Raw genomic sequence first — 27,471 nt, 5'->3', positions numbered from 1 at the left:
TAGGGGCTAACGCAGCTAGTGACTTTAAATTGAAGCCAATGTTCATTGACTATTCTGAAAACCCTAGGGCTCTTAAGAATTATGCTAAATCTAGTCTGTCAGTGCAAACAATGCCTAGTTGATATCATATTTGTTCATAGCATGGTTTATTGAATATTTTCAGCCCAGTGTTGAGACCTACTGCTCAGAAAAGAAGATTGTTTTCAAAACATTAATGCTCATTGAAAATATACCTGGTCACCCAAAAGATCTGATGAAGATATACAAGGAGTTTAATGTTGTTTTCATGCCTGCTAACATAACATCTGTTCTTCAGCCCATGGATCAAGCAGTATTTTGACTTTCAAGTCTTACTATTTAAGAAATATATTTTATTTTACTTTACTTTATGTTTTTGAGACAGTCTCACTGTGATGTCCAGGCTGGAGTGCAGTGGCACAATCTGGGCTCACCACAACCTCCACCTCCTGGGTTCAAGCGATTCTCATGCCTCAGCCTCCTGAGTAGCTGGGATTGCAGGTATGCACCACCATGCCCAGGTAATTTTTTTCTATTTTTAGTAGAGACGGTTTCACTGTGTTGGCCAGACCTGTCTCAAACTCCTGGCCTCAAGTGATCCACCTGCCTTGGCCTCCCAAAGTACTGGGATTACAGGCATGAGCCATGCACCCAGCCAAGAAATATATTTTATAAGGCTATAGCTGCCATAGATTGTGATTCTTCTTATGGATCCAGGCAAAGAAAATTGAACACCTTCTGAAAAAAATTCACCATTCTAGATGCCATTAAGAACACTCACGATTAATGGAAGGAGGCCAAAATATAAACATTAACAGAAGTTTGGCAGAAATTGATTCCAACCCTCATGGATGAATTTAAAGGGTTCAAGACTTCAGTGGAGGAAGTAACTGTAAATGTGGTAAAAATAGCAAGAGATCTAGAATTAGAAAGTAGAGCCTGAGGATGTGACTGAATTGCTGTAATTCCATAATCAAATTTGAATGGAGGAAGAGTACGTTCTTATGGATGATCAAAGAAAGTGGTTTCTTGAGATAGAATCTACTCCTGTAGAAGGTGCTGTGAACGTTATTGAAATGACAACAAAGGATTTAGAATATTATGTAAACTTAGTTAATAAGGCAGCAGCAGGGCTTGAAAGGATTGACTCCAATTTTGAAAGAAGTTCTACTCTGGGCAAAATGCTGTTAAACAGCATAACATGTTACAGAGAAATCTTTCATAAAAGGATATGTGAATCAACGCCGTACTTTATTGTTGTATTGTTTATGAAATTGCCACGCAATTCCAACCTTCAGCAACCGCCACTCTGATCAGTCAGCAGCCGTCAACATCGAGGCAAGACCCTCCACTAGCCAAAAGATTATGACTTGCCGAAGGCTCAGATGATAATTAGCATTTTAAGCAATAAAATATTTTTAAAATAAATTATGTACTTTCTTAGACATAATGCTGCTGTACACTTAGTAGACGATTATAGAGTTTAAAACTAACTTTTATATGGGAAACCAGAATATTTGTGTGACTCACCATATTGTGATATTCAGTGTACTGTCGTGATTTGGAACTGGACCTGCAATGTTTACAGGGTATGCCTGTATAAGTGAGAACATAATGGTATTTGTCTTTCTGTGCCTGACTTATTTTACATAGCATAACATCCCCTGAGTTCATCCATGTTGTTGCAAATGACAAGTTTTCTTTTTTTAATGTTTGAATAATGTTCCATTGTATATATGTACCTCAATTTCTTTACTCATTCTTCTGTCCATGGACACTTAGGTTGTTTCCATAGCTTCCCTATTGTAAATAATGCTACAGTGGAAAAGGAGGAATAGATACCTCTCCAAAATATTTATTTTATTTTTTAGATATATACCCAAAGTCGGAGTACTGGTTCATATGGTAGCTCTGTTTTTAATTTTTAAAGGAACATCTGTACTGTTTTCGGTAATAGCTGTTCCAGTACATTCCCACCAACAGTGTACAAGGGTTCATTTTCTCCACACCCTTTGCAACACTTATGTCTTCTATTATTTCTCCTCCTCCTTCCTCCTCTTCCTCCTCCTCCTCTTCTTCATCCTCTTCTTCCTCCTCCTCATCCTCTTCTTTTTCTTTTCTTTTCTTTTTTTTTTTAAACAGAGATGAGATCTTGCTATATTGCCTAGGCTGGTCTCAAACTCCTGGGCTGACACAATCCTCCCACTTCAGCCTTCTGCATAGCTGGGATTACAGGCATGAGCTACTCACCTAGCTTCTTGTCTTTTTCATAGCAGCTGTCTTAATAGGTGTGAGGTGATATTTCATTGCAGTTTTAATTTGCATTTCTCTAATGATTAGTAATGTTGAGCATCTTTTCGTGTACCTGTTAGAATTTGTCTATTTTCTTTGGAAATATGTCTATTCAGAGCCTTTCCTTGTTTTTTCAAAACTTTTTATTTGACGAAAAATTTTATATATTTGTTTTGTATAACATATTGTTTGTAATACACATACATCATGGAATGGTTAAATTGAGCTAATTAACATATGCATTACTTCACATATTTTGCAGTGAGAACACAAATTCTACTTTTTATGGAGTTTTCAAGGGTAGAATACATTGTATTAACTATATCACCATGTTTTACAATAAACATCTTAAAATTTATTCTTCCTATCTAAAATTTTGAATCCCCTCACCGACATCTCCCCAACTGCTCCCCACATCCTTCATTTCCCAAGTATTCCAGCCCCTGGTAACCACCATTTTATGCTCTACCTCCATGAGTACAACTCTTGTAGATTCCACATATAACTGAGTTTATGAGGCTTTTTTTTTTGTGCCTGCCTTATTTCACTTAATGTCCTCCATGTTCATCCATGTTATTGCAAATCACAGAATTTCTTAAGAATAGTACTCTACTGTATATACTATTCAGCCTCCATATGTATATATATGGAGTTTTCTCTATATGATATATAATCTGTATATAATATATATAGAGAAAGAATCATATATATAGATATATATATATATTTATGTCACATTTTCTTCATCCATTCATCCATTGACAGACACTTAGGCTGATTCCATATCTTCACTATTGTGAATAATGCTGCAATGAACATGACAGTGCAGATATCTATTTAATATACTGATTTCATTCCTTTGGAAATATACCTAGTAGTGATTTGTTGGATCATATGGTAGTTCTATTTTTAATTTTTTGAGAAACCTCCCTACTGTTTTCTGTAATGGTTACACTAATTTACATTCCTACCAACTATATACAAAAAATTCATTTTTCCACATTTCTGACAGCATTTATCTTTCATTTTTGATAATAGATATTCTAAAAGGTGTGTAGTGATACCTCATTATGATTTTAATTTGTATTTGAGGATTAGTGATGTTGAACATTTTTTCATATACCTATTGAACATCTGTATATCTTCTTTTGGAAATGCCTATTCAGGTCCTTTGTCCATTTTTTAACTGGATTCTTTGTTTTCTTACTATTTAGTTGTATGAATTTCTCATATAATTTGAATATTAGCCTCTTATCAGATATATGGTTTGCAAATGTTTTCTCTCATTATGTGTTGCCTTTTCATTTTGTTGACTTTTTCCTTTGCTGTGCAGAAGCTTTTGAGTTTGATACAGTCCCACTTGGTATTGTTTGCTTTTATTGCTGTGCTCTTGGTGTTCTAGCCAAAAAAGCATAGTCAAGACCAATGTTAAGGAGATTTTCTCCATGTTTTTTTCCTAGGCTTTTAATGGTTTCAAGTCTTACATTTAGATCTTCAATCCATTTTGAGTTGATTTTTGTGTATGGTGTAAGATAAAGGGCAAATGTCATTCTCATGTAGATACTCAGTTTTTCAAACATAATTTATAAAAGAGACTTTCTTTCCTTATTGTTAAATATCAGTTGACCATATATGAATGGGTTTATTTCTGGGTTCTCTATTTAGTTCTGTCAGGGGGCTGTGCCTTTAATGTGTTGAAACTCTGAGCCTAGTATAGACCTAGAGTATTGGAGAAGTAAACAAATCTTTGATAAAGAAAAGATAGTCTATTTAAATGAAGCATTGTCTAATACTATACACCCCCTTCCCCACATACAGACCTTATGGCAAGATACAATTTGCTTAGTTATATCTTGTATTTGCTTAACTGTATCTTAATACAGTTTGCCCTCATGCCATTATAGTAGTCATCTTGTTTCCAGCTGGCTTACAACTTGGACTCCTCTCTGAAATTCTGAAAGTCAGTGCAGAAACTTTAGCCTTATTTAAAAAAATACTTCTACACAATAATAGCTATAGCCTTTTTGTGGAGATGAAAGTTGATCTACCTTTGTTTCTCTGGTGAGCCATGGTAGGTTCCTGAGCAGGGGAGCATTGTAATAATAGCAGTGTTTTAGGATTTCGTTTTTCGTTAGACATTTTTAAAAAATAGAGATAGGGTTTTGCCATGTTGCCCAGGCTAGTCTTGAACTCCTGGACTCAAGCGATCTGCCCACCTTTCCCTCTCAAATTGCTAGGATTACAGGCATGAGCTGCCATACCCAGCCAGGAATATTTATGTAGTAAATATGTAGAAAGTAGATTGTCTTGAAGAGAGAGCAGCTATAAGGTGGCCAGGTAGGCATGAGGTAAAAAGGACTAGGACCCCAGTGAGCATTTTGTCTACCTTTGCAGTAGACATGGCAGATACCAGGTGTATATTAAGACTATTAAATAATGGGGACCATTGGAAATAACATGTGAAGAATGCACATAATGCTTTTTGAAACCAGACTTACAATATCTTACATTATCTGTGGCTGTAACTACTCATGTTCACTTTTTCCTTTAGCGTGAAGTATTAGTAAAGGCAAAACATTCTGCATTCTGAGAGTTGACCTACTGTGGTGATCATTTTATGTGTTAACTTGACCACAAGGTACCCAGGTTAAACATCATTCTCAGCATTTCTATGAGGGTGTTTTAGGTTGTGATTTACCTTTAAATTGGTAGTCCGAGTAAGGCAGATTACTCTTCCTAATGTTATGGGCCTCATTCATGCGGTTGACAGCCTGAATAGGACAAATTGGCTGACCTTCTCCAAGGAAAGATTTCCCCCCACCTTACTGACTTCAAACTGGGACATTGGCTTTTCTCTGCCTTCTGATTTGAACTGAAAAATCTGCTCTTCCTGAGACTCAAACTTACTGACCTTTGGACAGGAACTAGACCATTAGCACTCCTGGGTCTCCAGCTGGCCAACTCACCCTGTAGACCTTGGGATTTGTCAGTCACCATAATCATGTGAGCCATTCTTTATATCAAAATGTATTTATTATAAGAAATTGGCTTATTGGTTCTGTTTCTCTGGAGACCCCTGATTAGAACACCTATACTATAGATTTCTAAAATCTACTAGGCAATTTCTCTCAGGTTCACATTGATATTGAAACAAAGACAAAAATTCAGATGTTACTTGCAAACATCTTCTTCCTACTGAATAAATGTTCCATGACATTAAAATTAATATCAACCGTGGCAATTACGTGTTCTTTTCTCTCTTAAAGTAATGGTAATTTTATCTAAAATTCATTTCATAGTGATATATTTAATGATTACTTGGGGCTTCTTTACTTACATTAATTAGGCTTTAACAAACCAAACAACCCATAAAATAAATAGCTTGAAATTAATATAGAGAACATTCATTAAAAAAAAATCTCTTGGTTTCTTAATTTACTGCTGCTTCTGAATAAATATGCTCAGATATTTTTATTTTCTTTTAGTGTGAATCATTTCAACTTAAAGATTAGATGTTTAAATATTTTGAGGCTCTCCAATGTTTTCCAACAGTGAAAAATCTTAAAAGTTTTACATCTCTTAATGACTATGAGTTCAAATAACACATTCATGATAACCTGTTAGTTTAATATACATACATGTTAACCTATATATATTAAACTAACTTTTTAACTGATTACATATTAGTTTCATGTACATCCATACATATATATTTGTTTAGGCCTGTGCATAAATATATGTACACACACACGTACACCGGCTTGTCCACGCATAGATCTATGTATATTCTCTCTGTAATTATTTCAGACAAACAAATATATTTAAGTGCAGATAAAATGTTTGTTTAGTGACTTACATAGCTACTTTTCGATGTATGGCAATCATAACATCAACCTCAGCCACAATGGTATTGATGATTATGATGATAAAACTTGCATATGTAATGGGCTTAACAAGTTTGTGCAGCAAGGAGATTGGCATGATGGCCCATGGTATCCTGCAATGCTAGGATTATATTTATAAGAATAGCAAGTCAGCTCTCCAGATAGTAATTAAAGCAAAGTAAGCAGACTTCAACTTATAGTCTCAGGGCTACTGATTATCAGGGAACCCCCGATAGTCACGTAGGTTCTTTTCTATTTTCCCTAAGTGTCAGCCAGGTTGAGAAATAAAGGGACAGAGTACAAAAGAGAGAAATTTTAAAGCTGGGCGTCCGGAGGAGACATCACATGTCGGTAGGTTCTGTGATGCCCCACAAGCCGCAAAACCAGGAGGTTTTTATTAGGGATTTTCAAAAGGGGAGGGAGTGTACGAATAGGGTGTGGGTCACAGAGATCACATACTTCACAAGGTAATAGAATATCACAAGGCAAATGGAGGCAGTGCAAGATCACAGGACCACAAGACTGGGGCGAAATTAAAATTGCTAATGAAGTTTTGGGCACCATTATCATTGATAACATCTTATCAGGAGACAGGGTTTGAGAGCAACCGGTCTGACCCACACCCAAGGGGGCCATTTCAGAGACCTACCCTCAGGGGCGCATTCTCTTTCTCAGGGATGTTCCTTGCTGAGAAAAAGAATTCAGCGATATTTCTCCCATTTGCTTTTCAAAGAAGAGAAATAGGGCTCTGTTCCACCCGGCTCACCGGTGGTCAGAGTTTAAGGTTATCTCTCTTGTTCCCTGAATATTGCTGTTATCCTGTTCTTTTTTCAAGGTGCCCAGATTTCATATTGTTCAAACATACATGCTCTACAATTTGTGCAGCTAACACAATCATCACAGGGTCCTGAGGTGACCTACATCCTCCTCAGTTTACGAAAATGATGGGATTAAGAGATTAAAGTAAAGACAGGCATAGGAAATCACAAGGGTATTGATTAGAGAAGTGATAAGTGTCCATGAAATCTTCACAATTTATGTTTAGAGACTGCAGTAAAGACAGGCATAAGAAATTATAAAAGTATTAATTTGGGGAACTAGTAAATGTCCATGAAATCTTCACAATCCACATTCTTCTGCCATGGCTTCAACTGATCTCTCCGTTTGGGGTCCCTGACTTCCTGCAACAACTGATCAGGGTTGAAAGAATATAGGAAACATATAATAAGAGGGTTATAGATGTCCCGACAGTCTGACTTAATCATTTGCTGGTAGTATAGGTAGACAGAAGAAGTCCAGTTATTCCTGGGCCTGAGGAAGTGTTTGTGAATTTGCAGGTAAGGACAGGGTCTGTGGTTGTAGGGTTAATAGAGGGAATGGCTGATAGGCTTTGGTAAGAGCCAACATAAGAAAGAGGCGCTTTGGTGGCCAGGTGTGGTGGCTTAAGCCTATACTCTGAGCATGCTGGGGGCCAAGGCTGGAGGATTGCTTGAACCCAGGAGTTTGAGATCAGACTGGGCAACATAGCAAGACTCTGTCTCAACAAAAAGATTTTAAAAATTAGCTAGGTATGGCAGAGCACACCTGTAGTCCTAGATACTTGAAAGCTTGAGGCAGGAGGGTCGCTCAAGGCCAGGAGTTTGAGGCTACAGTGAGCTGTGATCATACGACTGCACTTCAGCCTGAGTGATAAAGATGAGACCTCATATAAAAAATGAAAAAGGTGCTTGGATGCACTGTGCTCTGAGGTTTTGTTTCTGACTCTTGTGTCTTGACCCTAGGACCTGGTTTAGATGAGGATTTCCATGGAAAACTGACTTCCTTTGCAGATTCTTATTTATAAAACTCTCCTTGTCAAAGTCTTTTGTCTGGTTTGCATCTCAACTTTGACTTGTGCAACCAAAGATACCCCAAAACAAAATGAAAACAAACTCTTGATGCTTCAAACATATGTTTATTCTATCCTATGCATCTCTGTTTTAATGAATTACAGCACATCTACCTTCTGATCTAGCTGAAAGCCAAAGATTTAATTCCTCCCTTTCCTCACCCGGGCTAGTACTACTGACATAGTCCTATACTAATCTTCCTGCTTTAATTCTTTTTCTGCAAGGCATCTAGTCTAATATTCTTAAAACTAGATCATGCCTGATTGAAACTCCTCAATGAATTCCCAATATGCTAGGAAAAAATCTGAACTTGTCTCTCACTGACTGACATGGCGCTGATCAGACTCCCACAGTGTCTCATTTTCTGCATTCCCCCCTCTTCATTCCTCCAGCAACAGTAACTTTATTCTTGTGGCTTGAATGTGCCAAGTCTTTTCCCAGCCTCGACCCTGTATGCTTGCTATTTTCTCGGTCTGGAATTCTCTTCCCCTTATTTGCCACATGACTCCTTTTCATTCTTTAGGTCTTTATCACTCAGCATTCTGTGACAGGTAACAGAAACCACTCCATTTTAATCAGAAGGGAACTTAACTTGGTAAGTTAGTGCTTACAATTTTTTGGAAGGTCTTGGGAATAGCTCTTGATGTGGAGCTATTCCAGACTCCAAGAACACCACTGCAGAACTGGCCCTCTACATCTGCCTCATCAGGAAGCTGGGGAGTTAGGAGGCTGCTGTCTCAACTGCTGGCTTCAGGGTTGTACTACTGTAACCATGAGTAGGGGATCAGGAAGTGGAGTCAGAACCATTACCTTCAGGAACACATCTTATGTGCTGTCTGACAATAAGGAGGCTGGACTTCTGTGCCAGTGAAGTAGACACCTTCTCTGCCACTGCATCGTCCTTCTACAGCTTAGTTCTGAATCAGTGCTTCGCATGAGTATATCTGGTTGTCTGTGTCTAAATCCAGATCCCTAGCTGCGGAGGAGGATATGAAACATAGCTTTTAGCTTTCCAGTTTCTGGAGTATAAGAAGGTATGCAAAATGAGGTTGAAACAGATGATGGTCTGCCAGAAGGCCTCCCCTCATTCCACCTGTCCAGCCCATGAAATCCTATTATATCATCCTCTTTATTCCCATAATAGCAGTTATAATCTCTACCTTTTTAAATTTATTTTTCATTTGTATACTGTATGAGTCTTCCACTGCTGGACTGTAAGCTCTACAAGGCAGGGGGCTTTCCTTACTTATGCAGGACTTGGCATGTGCAAATGCTAGCACAAATGTGTTGCTGAATTGAGTTGAATAAATGAATAAATAGAGCCTACTTACTGTTTCTGTATTCACTAAAGGACACTCATTGGTCTCTGACAAGATTCCCTTTTAGTTGGGGTGACCATATAACTTGTTGCTCAAATAGGGACACTTTGGAGAGAGAAATGGGTAGCATGATTAATAATTATACTAAGACAGAAGGCATGACATGGGGCTGTCTAAAGCAAACCAGGCATGTAGTCATTAACTCATTATAATCACTCTTCTCTGACAGACTTATCTTCTTAGGTTGCCTCAGAGGGATCCAGATGTCTCTACCCTGGCCAACTGTTTTTACTCCTTCATTTTCCAGTAGTTGGGTAAGGATTTTGGTTGCATGGACTATGACAACAGTTTCATACTTCTTGTGGGATTTCTAAAACTAAAAAACATTTCTCACAATATTTTACTATCTAGACTATTTGAACTTGATTCTAGATCTTGTAACAAAAATCAAAAGCAGGGTTCTAGTTATGGTTTTGCAACGTCATTTTAAGTAGGTTACTCAGCAATCACTGGGAGAGTTTACTAGAAACAGATTTTTAAAAACATCTCTCTTGGAGCTGCTCATTTCTTTAGAGGAGATCAAGAATCCATTCCTTGTGAAACTACCAGTGAGTATGGTGCATGGTTAGATTTAAGAACCATGAGATAAGAAGCGTCTGAGGCCTCTTCTATATTTGGTACAAGGATTAATAAGTACTTTTAACATATATAATCGTTGGCATTAACTATGGTAAAAGCTGTAAATGATTCAGCAATGGGAACTGACAGGCTACTGTGCTCCAGCGTGCAGGATGTCTGTGTGATGTGATGCATGTGTTTGCAATACAAGGCAGCCCACCCCCAACCTTCCGGCCTGCAGCTGAGATCAACTGTGACTAACCTGATTCCAAAACTAGCTGACTCATTTCATTGCTTCCTGTTTCTCTTATTATACTTTGAAATGTTTTCAGTGAAGAGCCTAGCACTCTGCCCAGTGTACTGTAAGTGCTTGGTAATTATTGGTTATATATATATATATATATATATATATATATATACATTTATTAAAAGAAGGAAGGAAGAAAAGGAATGGAAGAGAAGGGGAGAGGGAGGGAAGGAAGGAGGGATTAAATAATGAGGCAATATGGTAAATATAGTAGAGAAACAAATTTACGGTTCTTTATCAGGATGCAATTTTAGGAATTTAGGATTTAGGAACATAAACACAAAGTATCTTGGGAACAGGACAAAATTATGTCCTCTGTTGTTTCAGATGACTTGTTAAAAACTGAAATTTTGTTGCACTGGTTTTTACACATCTGAGTGCTAAGGTAACTGCTTGTTTGCCTGAATGTAACTTAAAAATATATGTAATGGAGATTTTTTATTTCTTTCAATGATGTTAACAGGTTGATGTGAGAATGGACCTGCTCAGGGTGAACTAAATTGGGACTGGAGTCCCAATTTATCACCCTCATCAAATTATGTAATTTATTTCTTTCAAAATATTAAACTTTAAAATATAGATTATAACAACATTTATTTTAGAGCTATGAGAATCAAGTGAGCTAATGAATGAGACTCATTGTTCTGAGAATCAAGTGAGCTAATGAATGAGAAAGTTCTAGGAAATATTTTTTTTTTTTTTTTTTTTTTTTTTTTTGAGACAGACTCTCGCTGTTGCCCGGGCTGGAGTGCAGTGGCGTGATCTCGGCTCACTGCAGGCCCCGCCTCCCGGGGTTCAGGCCATTCTCCTGCCTCAGCCTTCCGAGTAGCTGGGACTACAGGCGCCCACCACCTCGCCTGGCTAATTTTTCGTATTTTTAGTAGAGACGGGGTTTCACTGTGTTAGCCAGGATGGTCTGGATCTCCTGACCTCGTGATCTGCCCGCCTCGGCCTCCCAAAGTGCTGGGATTACAGGCGTGAGCCACCGCGTCCAGCCGGAAATATTTTAAAGTGAGAATAAAAAAGATTACTTGCCCTTTTCACTGAAACAGGTCTTCTTAAAAATCAATCATTAATAACTAGAATATGGAGGGACGCTGTATTCAAATCTGTTGCAGTCTTCAGCCTTATTTTCATTATACTGAGTTCTTGATTTCTTGATATATTTTACGTCCAACATGGTTTCTTTCAGATACCAGTATCTGAAAGAGCTTTTTAATGAAATAGATTTTTAATATTCATTCATTGTCTAGATATTGTGAAATTGCTGTTGTTCTATGCCAATCTTAGACATAATACAACCTGCAGTTACTGATGTGAAATTGAATGGAGAAACTTCATTCTGTATAGTTGAATCAGTGATTAAAATAACCCTATAAACTATCTGAACAGTGTGTGTGCCTTGGTTCTGGTTTTCTTCTGTCTAATTGCAGTCCCAATATCAGTTAACATCCTCCATCTCCCTGTGCAGTGATGCTTACTTACTCTGAACAGATGTTATAGTGACTGGAAAAAAATCAGTTTATCCATCAATAGACCTAGATCTCCTATCTCCTAAAAATGTACTTTCTATCATTCTCTTTTGAGCCAGTATTTATTATTGTCCCAAAAAATGTGCATTGCAACTGGAGAGATGCAGCCAGCTTAGGCAAGCATGCCTCTAGCAGGCTTAGGGCATTTCTGGGCCACTCTGTCTCTTTATGTGGAGCCTGGAAATGATTGTTTGACACACACCAAAGGGAGAACTTCATCAGACACTGAAAATGGTAACTTGGAGCCTGCAAAAATACTTCCCATTCCTCCAGGGGTGGAGAAAAGTAAAAATGCAGAAACATAAAAGTCAAAATCAAAATGTAATAGAAAAATGAAAGAGGAAATAGAAAAGGAAGACGGTGATAAAAATAAATGTATGAACTGCTTTTTTATTTAGCAGTCTTATCAAAATCACGGGATTTTTTTGTCAGAGTCTCAAATCCTTAGGCATCTCATGAAATATCATGAATTTTCAATGTGCTTTAAATTTTACATTTTTGAAAGCAAGGGAATTTTCCTACATACCGTATCAGTCCAGCAGATACAAACTAGCACAACAGAACTCTTATAAACTTATTTTTGTCGAATTCACTTCTTGTAAAAGCAGTATAGTTACAATTGAGGGAAATAATGGAAAATGGCTTTGCTGTGAATTTTGATGGCTTTGTTGAGTCTTTAAATCTAACCTCATTCCGTCTATCATTAGTCTTTTCCTTTCATGCCCTTTGATGGCAATCGTGTTTTACAGATGAACCCATTAATTCACTGGGAGGTTAAGTGATTAGCTCTGCCTGGCAGTCAGGTGCAGGGTTAAGATTAGATAAAAGTCCCTCAGGGTCTAGTGATTGCTAAACTTTGAGGACAGTGACCCTCCTTATTATAAAACCAGACATTCAGAAATTATCTAACAGCTTCTTTCACCACATTCCAAAGAAAGTTTATTTACCTTTACAGAGAAAGTGCCTATGATGGTTTTAAAAACCAGGTTGCTAGAAAGACACTTTCTCCTCAGAAGCTAATATAATTTAGAGAGAATTTCTTGAGATAAATATAAATGTATTTCAATTTATGCGTTGCCTACATAATTAATAATAAAGTAAGTATTTTTTTGGCTTGTTAATATTTCAGGCACCCCAACAAGCTCTTTTGGGGTTACAAAGGTATGCAGCTCATAGAACCAGCCCACAATGAGTCATTCATTGTTTCGTTGCTTCATTCATTCATGACAGTCAATTCATTTATGACAGTTGTTAAATTTATGAAAAAATAGCTTGATTAGGAAAGGTTTCACGGTCTAGATTGTATCAGATGGATAAAATGTTAACAGGCACAGAAGTGTGAGTCATTCCAGGTATAGGAAATAACATGACAATCTCCCTCCTAAATAAATCTCTGTGGTAGAAAGACATAGTAACATTTATTGAGTAGCATATGCACTGATATGCCTAGAGCATTTTGTAATATGTGGAAAGTAATTTTAATATAAGTTAAATATTTATAAAATACATATTTAAAAGATAAGCATCATTTTTTCTTCAATTTTGTGATTCATCTAGTTTTCTGTAAATGGTAGAAAATAAACAATTCTATTATATTCCAATACTTCCTCCACAACCCTCTCAATAAAATTATAACAAAGAGCAAGCCACTACATAATTCCCCTTCCACTTACTGTAGAAGAAAAACAACTCTTAATATTAATTGTGAGGGTTTCACCAGAGTATTGCCTAATTAAAGATGACCAGAGAAGCGGCAGCCTCAGAGACTCCTTAATTTGACAGCCTGAATACTTAGCATGTTTAAGAGTAGTTCTCAGGGGTAGTTCCACAATCTATTCCATTTGTATAACCCTCCAGAACTTCACTGAGACAACAGGAGTGTGTAAAGGAATAACTTGCTTCCATGAACAACAAATATTTACTGTATTTGCTTGCATCGTTTCTCAACTTTTTAGTGAATATTTTATTTCTGAAATGAACTGTTTTATGGAAAAATTCCTTCAAGATGCAGATTTCAGTGAACTTGGGGTTCCAGCCATTGCAGCCTTTAGTATAATTTCCACCTGAAGGTTGGGTAAGAGCATTTTTGAAGAGATATGAGCAACACTTAAGCACCCCTTCTATATTTTCAGTAAATAGTGTTTTTAATGCTTCTTCGTTCTTCCCTTGTTAAATCTTCAGATTAGTAACTGCTGATTAATGCCCCAAAGAGAAGGGATTACAGGCAGATAAGTATTGCATACTAATTTCCCTAAATTTGGGGATGGGGAGAAATACGGAAAGATGTGAGTAAATGTTATAAACATTTCAAAAGAAAAAAATATGACCCACATTGGGGAGATGTGTTAATGTGTTGTTCAGGCAATGAAAGTGCATTACTTTCCTTCTTTTATTGTGTATATTTAAGGCATACAACATGATGCTTTGATGCATGTATATTACATATATATTTAGTGAAATATACTAAGGTCAAGCACATTAACGTATCCATCATGTCACATAATTACCTTCTTTTTTATTTTTTGGTGGTAACAGCACTTAAAATCTGCTGTCTTGGCCAGTTTCTAGTATATAATACAAAATTATTAACTGTAGTCCTCATGCTGTACATTAGCTCTTGAGACTTACTTATTTCAGTTGTTTATGTAACTGCAACTTTGTACCCATTGACATGCATTTCTCCATTCCCCACCCCCTCCTTGTCCCTGATAACCACTGTTGTACTATTTTTTTCTATGGGCTTGACTTTTTTTTTTTTTTTTAATTCCACACATAAGTGAGAACATACAGTATTTGTCTTTCTGTGCCTGGCTTATTTCACTTAGCATAATGTCCTCCAGGTTTGTCCATTTTGTCACACATTGCAGGATTTTCTTTTTTTTTTTTTTTAAAGGCTGAACAATATTCTATTGTGTATATATTATGCGTTTTCTTTATCCATTCATCCCTTGAGGGACACTTAGGTTGTTTTCATATCTTGGCTATTGTGAATAGTGCTGCAACGAACATTGACGTGAGGATATTTCTACAAGGTGCTGATTTCACTTCCTTTTGGGTGTATAACCAGAAGAGGGATTGCTGGGTCATATGGTTTCACTTCCTAGGTGGAAGCCCCCCATAGTTCTGAAGGCCTGTATTCAGTAAACTGTCTACAATAATCCCATCTGAGCCTCCTTTTCTTCAGCGTCTGTCTCTCTTTGTTTTGGCATCTATCTTCTCTGATTCTTCCTTCCCATGCCCCTTCTCCATTGCCAGTTCCTTTTAGCCTCAGCAAATAAACATGTTCAAGTTTCTTATTTCATAAGAGAAAAGTAAAAATAAACAAAAACATAACCTTTAAACCTTCTTTCTCTCTCTCAGTAATAGTTCCTTAAAGAGAGGAGGCTTCCATGTGTTACCACTGCGTCATTATCCTCAGCATACTAACACAGGAACAGAAAATCAAAGACCGCATGTTCTCACTTGTAAGTGGGAGCTGAACGATGAGAACAGATGGATACAGGGAGGGGAACAACACACACTGGGGCCTGTCAGGAGTAGGGGGCAGGGAAAGAGAGAGCATCAATATCAATAGCTAATACATGCGGGGCTTAATACCTAGGTGATGGGTTGATAGGTGCAGCAAACCATGGCAGGCGTTTACCTGTGTAACAAACCTGCACATCCTACTTATGTATCCCAGACTTAAAATAAAATGCATTTCGTAAAAGAGGTTTTTTTTTCTTAAATTTTGCATCCAATTGCGTGCATCACTCACTTCACCCTAGTCCTGGCCCTGTGTATCCACTTGTGCATTTCACAGGTAACTCAAGCTATTTGTATTCTACCTTCAATCAAGCCTTCTTTCACACTGTTACTCCCTGTTTCTGTGAATGTCATCACATTTCACCTGGTTGTAAAAGCCAGAAAGCTGGCTTGCCTTCACCCTTTTCTTTATCCCTGTCTCTCCAATCTTATAATCAATGATCATTTGTTGCCTCTTATGGCTCTTTAATATCTTTCTTCAGAAATACTGTCTCTACTTAAGACCCTCCTCATTTCTTTCCTGAATTGACAAGAATTGTCTCTAACTATTCTTTGGTGCTAATATTCCCCCGCCCCATCCTTCCCTGTTATTTACATAATTGTGGCCAGAGAAATTTTTCTAAAATGCAAATCTGCTCATACATCCTTGACTACTTAAAGTCTTTCAATACCTTTTTATTGGCTTAGCATAAAATCCAAAATCCTTAGCAAGCCGTATAAAAACCTTAGTCATCTGGACCTGCTAAGCCTTTCATTTTTATCTCTTGTCACTGACCAATTAAGACCTTTGTCGAAATACTTGCAGGGGTTTATATTTCTCACAGCATTGGGCCTTCTAATATGCTATTTCTTCTGCCTGAAATTCTCTTCCTTTAAAACTCAATTCATAGGGCACATTATCCAGGAATACTTCTTGATGTTTACAGTTTCAGCTAGGCATTCATTCCATCTATTTCCTGTAATTCAGAACTTTCGTTTCATAGCTGATACTGTTTCCTGGTCAGCCTGGTCTCCATGCTATGAGCTATTTGGGAACAGAGACCATATCTTTTAATCCTGTGTCTCTAGTACATTATACAGTTCTTGGAAGAAAGTAGGTATTTCCAAATGATAGAAGATATCAGTATGGAATATTATTCTTTTCTCGTTTTCTTCATAATAATAACAGAATTCCCTTTAAAAATGTTTTAGTATATTACTAATTTAATATTTTGATGGATCAAGATTTGGCTATCTGCCTAGAAATAGTTTTTCTTGAATATAGGCATCTCAGTCCCTCCCATCTCTATCCCTCCTCTGTTGGAAAAGCTACCCATCCATGCAATCCTAGTACAAACTGAGATGCTTAAAAATCATGATATTTTATTCAGAGGATATCTATGAGGCAAGATTGGGGATGCAGGGAAAGAGTAGTTTAACAACTGACAGGACCATGCACATTCTGTTTCTCCATTCTTAAGCTCAGACTCTCAGATACATGTTAGAATCAAGGCATGAGACCATTGTTGTTGGCCACATTAAATGTGTCTGAATGGACTTGGAGCCGAACAAGAATTGCATGGACATCTAGTCCAGACAAGGAGCCTCAAGAGACAAACGTATCTCGGGGTTCTGACTGACCTAGACTAATATAATTTAATAGCAAATGCATGAAAGCGTCATTAAATCTAACTAGTTTTGCCTAAGCAAAACCCAGAGGAGAAATGTAGATCTAAAATAAGACAGTATATTTCAACACTCAAGAGCTTTCCTGATCACTTTAAGGCATGCTAACAATTTTCCACACATATGACAGTTATGAGGCAATTAATGGAATATTTTGCAAATCAATTGCAAAAAAGAGAAGAAAAAAATTGAGTAACAGCTGAAGTAAAAAATGAAACTGCTATAAATGTAGGTAATAGCTTCCATTAAAAGTGTCTTCCAACATTGGAAAGTTTAATCACAGTTACACTCAAATCATTGGTTACACTTTATTTCACAATTCTGGCTTGGGAAAATCTATGCACTATTAAACATGATAGGTTCAATGTTTTTTTATAATATCTGGTCAGCAGTGGAAAATTTTGTTAGCTAATTTCATTAACAAGTTTCAGTTTCATTTAATTCTAACAATAATAATTAAAAAGCAAGTACTATTTTTTAGATGGTGCATGTCTAATCTGTAGAGGGGGAGGAATTTTTCTAAACGTAGAGGAATTGAGTCAAAATCACATAGGGAAATATAAATAGACCTAACTAGTTAATAAATATAACTATATATAGTTTGTTTTCTTATAAATAACAAAAACATAGTTGGGAGAAATATTTGCCTCAAATATAAGAGAAACGTTTAATATGTTGAATATTTACAATGGTCATACAAATTTCTAATGACCTATATTAAAAAATCTTAAAATAGCAATTTACAAAGGGCATATTCCAACAATTTATGAAAGAAACTACATTTGACTGATACATTTATGAAAATGATTAAGACTTAGATGTAATAAATGAAACATAACTTGAGATATATTTTTCATCTTTTGAAATAGAAAATACTTTCAGAAGAAATATTTTGGATTGATAAGAAGGCACAGAGATCAGACTACTATTTTATATGCCTGGCAAAAGATTAAACAAACTATAAAACAAAACTGTCTAGAAAATAATTTGGCAAAATATTTTGTTCTTGCTCTTTGGTTCAGAAACACTACTTCCAAGAATTTTACCCTAAGAAGTAATGTAAAACTTTTAGAAAAAGTATTTTTACCTATTTTAAAAGCTTTTTATATTAGAAAACAAAGTATTTATAAATGTCAATAGAATGGAATATAATACAGGCATTAATATTGATGCTTATAATAATTTAACAAAATGAGACCATGCTTATACACATAAAATGCAAAGCATCTACATGGTGTGATGTATCGTACTTATATACACCAAAACACTGAAAGAAGAATGCTAATTCATTACAATGATTATCTGTGGTTGCCAGTCTTATTGTTAATTATTGTTTTCTTGTATTTTTAAGATATATTTTTGATTTTTCATAAGAGGCATTTATTATTTTCATAATCAGAAAAAAAGGCATTTATAATAAAAGAAATTTGGTTGGAAATGTATCACAAAGGAATAATAATGTTAATATAACACTGCCTATTATCCACTAACCTCAAGTAAATTAGTAGATTATTTGTACCTGTGTTGACAATTTGGTTTCCCGTCTTGCCATTTGTTATTCCAGTGAATGACTGCTGTGATCTTTAGAGGAGGTGACATATCCAGTTAATCTTAGTGAAGTTTGAGGTGATTAGTATGTTATTCACTCTTCCAGCCAACTTTTTCCTATTGAGGGTTTGGAGAGTGAAGTGGGGAGAAGGCAACACCATTCTTACTGCTACAATAATTTAATAAGGATAGTTAAATAAACAAAGCATTAGGCTGTGAAGAGAAATTGCCCATAAAGTATAACCTACTAATTTTCTGATCCTGCTTCCAAATATCTGATTGATATTTGGAAGGTGATTATTTTACTCTTTCAGGATTTGACCTTTGATAGGAAACAACTCCCTAAGGAATAGTTTGGTTAAACCAAACCTTAACTGAATTCAAAGTTAGTAAGGAACTTGTCCTCAATACGGAAGAGAAAAAGTTGCAGTGTTTTATTTTTTTTTTCCAGTCAGAACAGTGTATAGCTACATTCTGCAGTTAAGAGAAGCAATATTGGATGTGGTCTTTGGGATTTTAATATATTCTCAGTTTACTGCTTAGTGCCGTAGTATTTTTCCATTATGTGCTGCTGCAAGAATTCAATCTTCCCAGGATGGCATATTGAACACACCTTCCATGTGGAGAGTAATGCCTTGTCCTGAAGAAAGTCCCCTCCATTCTCAACATTTTTAACACACGTCATCTAATGTTGACGTCAAGGACATGGAGAGGGCCTTAGTCATCACTGTCCTTGGTGGGGGACACTTAGAGGCCTTTGGGACTCAACCTCAGAAATTTCCTCATCATTCTTTGTCACTCTCATTCTATAGCAAGTCAGCATATCTGCTACTGTTCCAGAGTTTCACCCAATTATAGTAGAACTTCAAAGGTTGTGGTATCAAAATTAAAGTTCTGGTACTCAAGAATGTGTTTATAACTTTAGTGATACACATAGAACTAACTGTTGGATGGAGAAAGTTCGTTAGCCCACTCACTTCTGTGTCAAGGTCTTTATTATAGGAAAAGCTTGATTCCCATTGTGAATGGGCAACACTGTCTTTTCTATTCCTGGCTTTCCCCTCCAGTTCTCTTTCTTTTCAGCCCGTTTCCCTCTCCTTCAAAATTCCAGAGCTCTGATCTTCCCTCCATCCTACCCTAAACTTGCCATTGAGAAAGAACTCCATACAGTCCTTCATGCTCAGACCTAAATGTAAGTTTACAATGAGGTTTCTGTCATTCTTCCTGTCATTTGCATTTAAAAGGGCCCGAAGATCTAGGTAGTCTACCAGGATTAAATTCTCACTGAGTAGAATTCCTTGAGTTAGCAGATCTGTCAGGTGTATTTTAGGGGTTGGTGTCTCTTTCACCCAGCCAGCTATGTTTGTAATTAAGGGCAGCACTGAAGTTGATCTGCTCCACTCTTACCCTCCTGCTTGCATGCTTACTTTCGTCCTTGTGGGGGCCCCAGTATTATGCCTTCAGGTGGGCCTAAACAGACTCTCATTCCTCCAATATTGTCTTAACTCATTACTAAAGTGTTGGTTCTTCTGGCCAGCTCTAATGATAACAGCAATGGCTTGTCTGGAGTGACTGTTGCCATGACACTGGCTGCAGTGGGGGAGGTGCGGCCAGGGCTGAGCCCTCTCAGGAACAGATGGAAGCCCTGCCCCCTTCCAAGTTGGAGGGGCAGGAACCTCACTCCCCCAGGCATCACTGCAGCGACCTAGCTGCAGCTGCAGACTCAGGCATCTCTGCGCTTTTGGGGGCCTGGGAAGCCCCTTTTCCCCTGCAGGATCAGAAGTACCTGCTCCCCCTGCCTGGCCTCTCCCCACTCCCGGTGCCTGCTCTGATTTCAGAGCAAAGTTAAGGCTGAGCTCAGGCGCTGTCACAACCTGGCCAGGTGCATGCATGCACACTTGGGGCAGCATTAACACACCAGACCCCTGCCACCTCAGCCCCCTCTGGACTTTGGGCACTGATGAGCATGAGAGGGAGGTCAAGATGGGGGCTAAGGGCAGCTCAGTGTTGGCTTGCAGGCACCCCTCGGCATGAATAGCCTGGATGCTGTGGGCACTGTAAATGGCAGGTTAATGACAATGGGAGGCAGACAGGCTCCTGGGTAGAAAGGGGCTGTTCCCTGTTGAAACCCCGCCTTCAGGCCAGTTCTGCAGATAGGAGTGAGAACTTGCCGTGCTTTTTCCAGGCCCACCCATGGCTGCCCATGGACCAATCAGCATTCACTACCTCCCCTCTGAAGCCCATAAAAGCCCTGGATTCAAGCCAGACTCAGGCAAATGATGAGCTGACCATCATTTGGTCAGACAGGAGCTACTCATTATGAGTCTCCTCTTTGCTGAGAGCTGAGCAGACAATGGGATGCCCTGCCTGCAGAGAAAAGCTACCCACTGCAGGTCTCCTCTGAGTTGTTTAGTAAAGCACCTCTTTGCCTTGCTCACCCTTCACTTGTCTGTGTACCTCATCCTTCCTGGATGTGGGACAAGAACTGGGGACCCACCAAATGGTGGGGCTGAAAGAACTATAACACACACAGGGCCAAAACACACCCCTTGCTCACCATGTTGTGGTCTACTAGAAGCAGAGAAGAGCTGCAGCCCTTCGGGGAGCCCAGGCCAAGGAACTCCCTGAGCCAGGGCTGTGACACACTCTTGGGGCTCTGCGGTTCCTGGTATCTTCAAGCTTCTGGGCACCACTGCGTTCCCCAGTGCCAGCCGTGGAAGCTGCTTGTGGTATGCCTGGTTCAGCTACAGCCTTGCAGGGAGCTGGCACCCCGCCACAGCCAGTGTGCCTGGCTGTGCACAGTTGCTGGATCCCACGCTTGCTTGCTCACATACCCCTCACCACTCCATGCCTGGCTTGCCCTTGGCATGCGTGGCAACCAGGCCAGTAGCGCGAGCTGAGCACAGCCTGCCAGGCCGAGTGGGCGTAATGAGCCCAGCGGGCCCCAGCAAAACTCAGGCAAAGGCGCCATCAGCCACAGAGGTTTTCAGCCAGAAAAGCAACACTCCAAGGATCCTGTGACACTAGTAGCAGTAGGAATAAAATCAGAAGCAATTCCCAGCTCCAACACAAGAAGTTTAGCCCTGGAAACCTTAGTTTGCTTTGACTACTTTATTTACACACAGTTTGTCTTTTATGTCATCCTTGGGCCAACTTCCTTATAATCTGCTCTATAGAGAATCTCCCACTTTACAGCTTAAACACAGGAAAACAGACCCTCCCTGCCAGAACTTATTTATTCAGTCCAACTACTGTAATAGAAACATATAGCCTCTCCGAGTCCAGTAGCATAAGAGCAATTTTACCCATGATCATGCAGAAGCTTCTGTTTATATATTTATTATATACATAAACTATATATGTATATATAAACATAAGTAAAATAGCTATTGGGTCATTATTACAAGTGAAAATGCAATCTACACTTGTTGGTGAGATAAATTGACAGAGTAGATCTACTTCTGGCCAGTCCCTCTCATTCTGCAAATCTCTTTTGGAAAATCCTTTCCAGCCACCCCCTAGATCCCAACCTTCTCACCCCTGACACACATACACTTTACTGGCAGTCTTCAGTTATCTAGTGAATGATTTTTTTGAGGTCAGCACCATAACATTATCATTCAGTTGAGAAATTGAGGCTACTCAGCTTTCATTATTTTAGCTATAAGTACATTTTCTTCTATTAGCCATGTAAAATAGGCCCAGTGCTAAAACATTTTAAATATATTATCTTGCTCAGCCTTCACAATAACTTATTGTTGTTGGCATAATTCCTCTTTTACAAATGAGGATACCGAGGCTAAGAATGGTTGTTGCTTGTCTCAGGTTGCCATTGTGCACAGGGCTCAAGACATATTCCACAGAATCATTTGGTTAAGGAACAGGCTTTATTGGGGGAAATTATAGGCTGGAGTCAGCAAGAGAGGCACACATTCCTGAAGCCTCTTGGCCTCCCACAGAGAGGTAAGCCAGGGCCAGTCCCTTGCTGGATACATAGTGGATTTATATTACATTAAAGCAACATTGCCTGTGATTGGTCTCTGTTCTTATAGAGCAAGAAGAAGAGACTCTGCAGACAGGCTATTTGTATACAGGTATAATTGTCACCTGTTTTCCTGAGTTTTCTGAGGAAGCCAGCTGCTCAAAACCTGGGAAGCTTGGAACCAGTGGAAAGATGCAGTTGCTCCTTTATAGGTGAATAAAGCACTGTAACACCATCAAAAAAGGTATGAACCTTTTTTTTTTGTAGAGGACAAGCGAGAGCTCTCATTGTGAGTTATTTTATTGTCCAGAGAACTGAGAGAAAGCATTCCCAGCCACTTTTTGAAAAGTCTGCATTACATGCCATAGACACTGTGTGTGTGTGTGCGCGCGTGTGTGTGTGTGTGTGCGTGTGTGTGTGTGTGTATCAGAAAGAGAGAAAATAGGGAAAGGAGGGGCAGAATTTAAACCAAGATCTCTATGACTCCAAAGCTGGTATGTTATCTATTTCCTGTAATACTTGCCAAACTTCTGGTATTTTTTTCCTTCTGTCTGCAACTTCCTAAACTCACTCTCATTGCCATCTAGCTCAGCTCTACTCCACCCCAAGACAACTATACTTCTGTTCACTCCTTTTATAAACCACTGAGAATATTTATTCTAAGTGAAACTATGTCTCTAAATCCCGGAGACCTCTTTTACCTTTCCTTAATTATACTTAGGGCTCTATTCATCACCGACCTCCCTTGAAAAATTTCTCTAGTCAAGAGTACTGCTCTCTCACTCAGCTGCATAAATAGGGCTGCAGAGGACTCAGAGTGCTTTTTTGCATAGAGATCCTTGCTCCTTTAATTTCCTGAAAAATATGAATGCATGTTTCCAATATTCACTTTACCCATCTATGACATTTTTTTGAATTCTCATCCCTCCTACATTTAATTAACAACTCCTTCTCTATATTTCGTAATACCCTGAACATATGTATATGAGAGAACCTGGCACAAAGGTTTTATTTACATGTATCTTCTCCTATTGGATATGAGAATTTTAAGGGCATTCAGACAGTGAAAAACAAAGACACAGAATGCGATAGGATATTTGCAGTATACATAATGATTGAAATGCTTGTGTATAGTCTAGAATGGCTATTTTTTAAAAAAGCCTACAAATCAGTGAGTATAAAAAATACAACCCAATAGAAAAAATGAGCATGTGATTTGAACATGGACTTACTTCACCAATACAAAGAAGAAAAGTTAAAATGGTCCTAATAATCTAGGAAATGCAAGTTAGATCCATAAATCTAGGTCTATTAATCTAGGAAATGCAAGTTAAAGATAAGATAGCAACATCTGTCTATAAGAATGACTAAATTTAAAGGAAACAGAATATCAGGTCTTGACAAGAGTCTGAAGCTGTAGGATTCTTGCACACTGTTGTGAGGCATGTAGTGTCCTAAACCACCCTGTAAAACAGATAGGCAATATCTACTATGTTTGAAGACAGGCATACCAGATGATCTACCAGTTCCATTCTTGGTTACATACTTAATGGAAATACACATCCATTTGCAACAAGGCATAAATAAAAGCATGTTTCTAGCAGTAATGTGCGTAATAGCTAAAGCTAGAAACAATCCATATATTCATTAATACTAGAATAGATACATAAGTTATAGTGTGTCCATGTAATGGAATACTATTCAGCAATGAAAATAAGTGAATTACAGATAACCATAACCATGGAGATACTTCTCACAAGCAAACTCAAAAGTAGCCTAGCAGATAAAGTTCAAGTGGAGAGAAAGTGATTTCTTTTATGTAAAGTTAGAAAAATAACAGGCAAAAACTAAACTAAAAGGTTTAGAATACACTGTTAGGTAAAAATGATTTTAAAAAATCAAGACAAAGTTTATCTTAAAAGTCAGAGTGGCTATCAAGAGTAGAGATTTGTGGTTAGCAGCTGGTATAGCAGGGCACATGAGGACATGTGTGCTGGGGAGTGACCCCCGAATGTGCCAACCGTATTTCATCTCCTGACCTGTGTGGTGGTCACACAGGGGCTTGTTTTGTAATAATTCACTGAGACATGTGGTTTGGTTTTATTCAGTTTTCTGTGTATGTATTGTATTTTATATTTTAAAAGCATTATAAAAAGATAAAAACTGGTAGATGCAACCTACTGGAATTGTAGGGTGATAGGCACCCTGAGAGGGACAAGACAGGTCAATAATTCCTGGGCTGGTTTTTCACATATCTTTGGGTAGAAGGAAATAGTAATGTTACAGGATCCATGGGGTGTCGCTTTTCTGGCTGGAAACCTCTATGGCTGGTGGCACTTTTGCCTGAATTTTCACTGGGCCTGCTGGGCTCGTTCTGCCCACTTGGCCTGGCAGGCTGCACTTGGCTCACACTACTGGCCTGGATCCTATGCCTCCAAGGGGGACTGTGAGTCAGGCATGGAGTGGTGAGGGGAGTGTGAGCGAGTGTGGGGTCTGGCGAACGTGCACAGCCAGACACACTGGCTGCTGCTGCGGGTCAGGCAGTTCCAGGTGCCGGTATTGGTGCTGGCTCTCTGTGAGGCTACAGCTGGACCAGGAGGACTGCAAACAGCTTCCCCAGCTGGTACTGGTGAATGCAGTAGTTCCTGGAAGCTTGGAGATGTCAGGAACTTCAGGGCCCCAAAGAGGGAGTCATTGCCCTGGCTCAGGGAGCTCCCAGAGCTGGGCTCCCTGAAGGGCCACAGCTCTTCTCTCCTTCTCTTCACCCACAACGTGGCAAGCAAGGGGCACATTTCAGCCCGGTTTCTATTACAGCTTTTAGCCTTGCCATTCAGCAGGTACCAAGGTCTTGTCCTGAGTCCAGGAAGAATGAGATATGCAGACAAGTGGAGGATGAGCAAGACGAAGAGGAGCTTTATTGAGCAATAGAACAGCTTAGAAGAGACTCTCAGTGGGCAGCTCCTCTCTGTAGCCAGGGCATCCCAGTGAGTGTTCATCTCTCAGCAGAGAGGGTAGCTCCTCTCTGCATTTGGTCATCCCATTGTCTCCTCAACTTTCAGCAGAGAGGAGACCTTGGGGTGGGCAGCTCCTCTTTGCAGCTTGTGATCTGGTCATCTCCCCATCATCTCTCTGTCCTCTGCTTGAGTTTGGCTGAGTCTGGGGGTTTTTATGGGCCTCGGAGGGGAGGAAGTGCATGTTGATTGGTCCATGGGCACCCATGTGGGCCCAGGGAAAAGCGCCACGAGTTCACCTTCTGGTATGCAGGAATGGCTCCCAGCCCCCAGGGTTCAGGCCCTCCCCAGCTTGAAGGTGTGGCATCACTGAGGACCTTCCCACTTCTGCCCAGGAGCCTGTCTGCCTCCTGTCACCATTCATGGCACCCAGACTTCATGCCAAGGGGAACCTGCAGGCCAGTACCCCACTGTCCTCAGCACCCCTTGTGTCTCCCTCCTGTGCTTGTCCACACCCAAAGTTTAGAGGGAGCCAAGGCAGTAGGGGGTTGGTGTGTCACTGCTGCCCTGAGCATGTGCCCCTGGCCAGACTGCAACAGTGCACAGGCTTGGCCCCAACCTTACTCCAAGATCAGAGCATACACTGACAGTGGGGAGAAGCCAGGCAGTGGAAGCAGGCACCTCTGAGCCTGCAGGGGTCAGAGGGGCCTTCCTGGGCCCCCAGGAACACAGAGATGCCTGGGTCCAGAGTTGGGGTAGAGCAGCTGCAGCTGCACCTGGGGAGCTCCCACACGGCTAACTCAGAAGGGGCGGGTCTCCCACTTGTCCAGGGCTCTTGCAGGCTCCCTGAAGCGTGGTACCACCCCAGGCCCAGCTCCGCCGGGAGTCCCCTCTCTGCTCACCCCTCTGTGCCCAACCATGCTGCTCCCCCGCCTGTAGGCAACTGGGCCTAGCCCCATCATGGTGGCCTCCAGGGTGGTAGACTCCAGGGGGTACCCCAGGGGAAGTCTCTAGGGACTATTTGCCTCTTCCCCATGACCTCCCCATAGCAGTGGCTGTCAAGAGTCGCAAGCAGGGCTGGGGCCTGGAGTGGGTACTGCCCGGCTGTGTGAAGGTGGGGGCAGTGCAGTCAGCTGCCTTGGGGACGCAGGGCACAGGGGTCCCATGGCCCCACTGCTGCCCTGCAGCCTCTCCTGCTGCTACCACTTGTGCCTCCTTGCTGCAGCAGGTGTAATGGCAACAGCCGCTCTGGATGGCCCACCGCTGCCATCAGTAACACATTAAGCCAGATGCTAGTGCATTGCTTGCCTCCGAGATCACAGTGTGGAAGGTAATGAAGGATGACATGAAAGTCCAGATTTTCAGACTTCAACAACTTGTGACTAACAAAATAATACAAACAAAATACACAGAACACAAGATGTATGGGCTCCCAATTCCTAAACTAGTAGAAAATCTAGGCTTTACCCAGGTTTTCCTTACCCAGATAATCCCTAGAATCTGCAGTTTTGGTCACGTTTAATCCTGAGCCTGTCTGTCTTGCTACACATCTATGACCCTGTGCTGGAGAGATGCAACTCCATTATACTGCTTCAAGCCAGACTTTTCAGAAGGTGCTCTTGGGTAGGCCACCTACTACCTCCAATGGAGCCCTGGTGCCATTGAAGTCTTACAGGTCTACAGATATGGTAGATAATCAAGGCCCCTTCTCTTGCTAACCTAGTGCATTGATTGAGGACACCTCTGTCCCAAGTGCAGATCTCTGCCACTCCCCCTAAAATTTGGTCCATCAAAGTGTGAAGGAGGATATTCTCTTCCACAGAGTCCTGTTACAAAGACACAAGTTACAGCAAGAATCGCTGGGAGCCGAGTGTGATAATACACAAAGTGCGCCACTTTCCTGAAGCTGAGTCCTTGGACCCAAGAGGATTCTAGAATCAG

At 39.7% G+C, this 27,471-nt stretch overlaps 1 protein-coding gene across 1 annotated transcript in view; it reads left to right on the top strand.

The window, feature by feature from the left end:
* The window catches only part of GRM8 (glutamate metabotropic receptor 8), an 845,421-nt gene that overhangs the window by 571,663 nt on the left and 246,287 nt on the right, over window positions 1-27,471 (top strand). The gene's annotated exons all lie outside the window — the stretch shown is intronic.

The sequence above is a fragment of the Hylobates moloch genome, unplaced genomic scaffold, assembly GCF_009828535.3.
Source record: "Hylobates moloch isolate HMO894 unplaced genomic scaffold, HMol_V3 SCAFFOLD_1, whole genome shotgun sequence".
Classification (NCBI taxonomy): domain Eukaryota; kingdom Metazoa; phylum Chordata; class Mammalia; order Primates; family Hylobatidae; genus Hylobates; species Hylobates moloch.
This window is presented reverse-complemented; position numbering and strand designations above follow the sequence as displayed.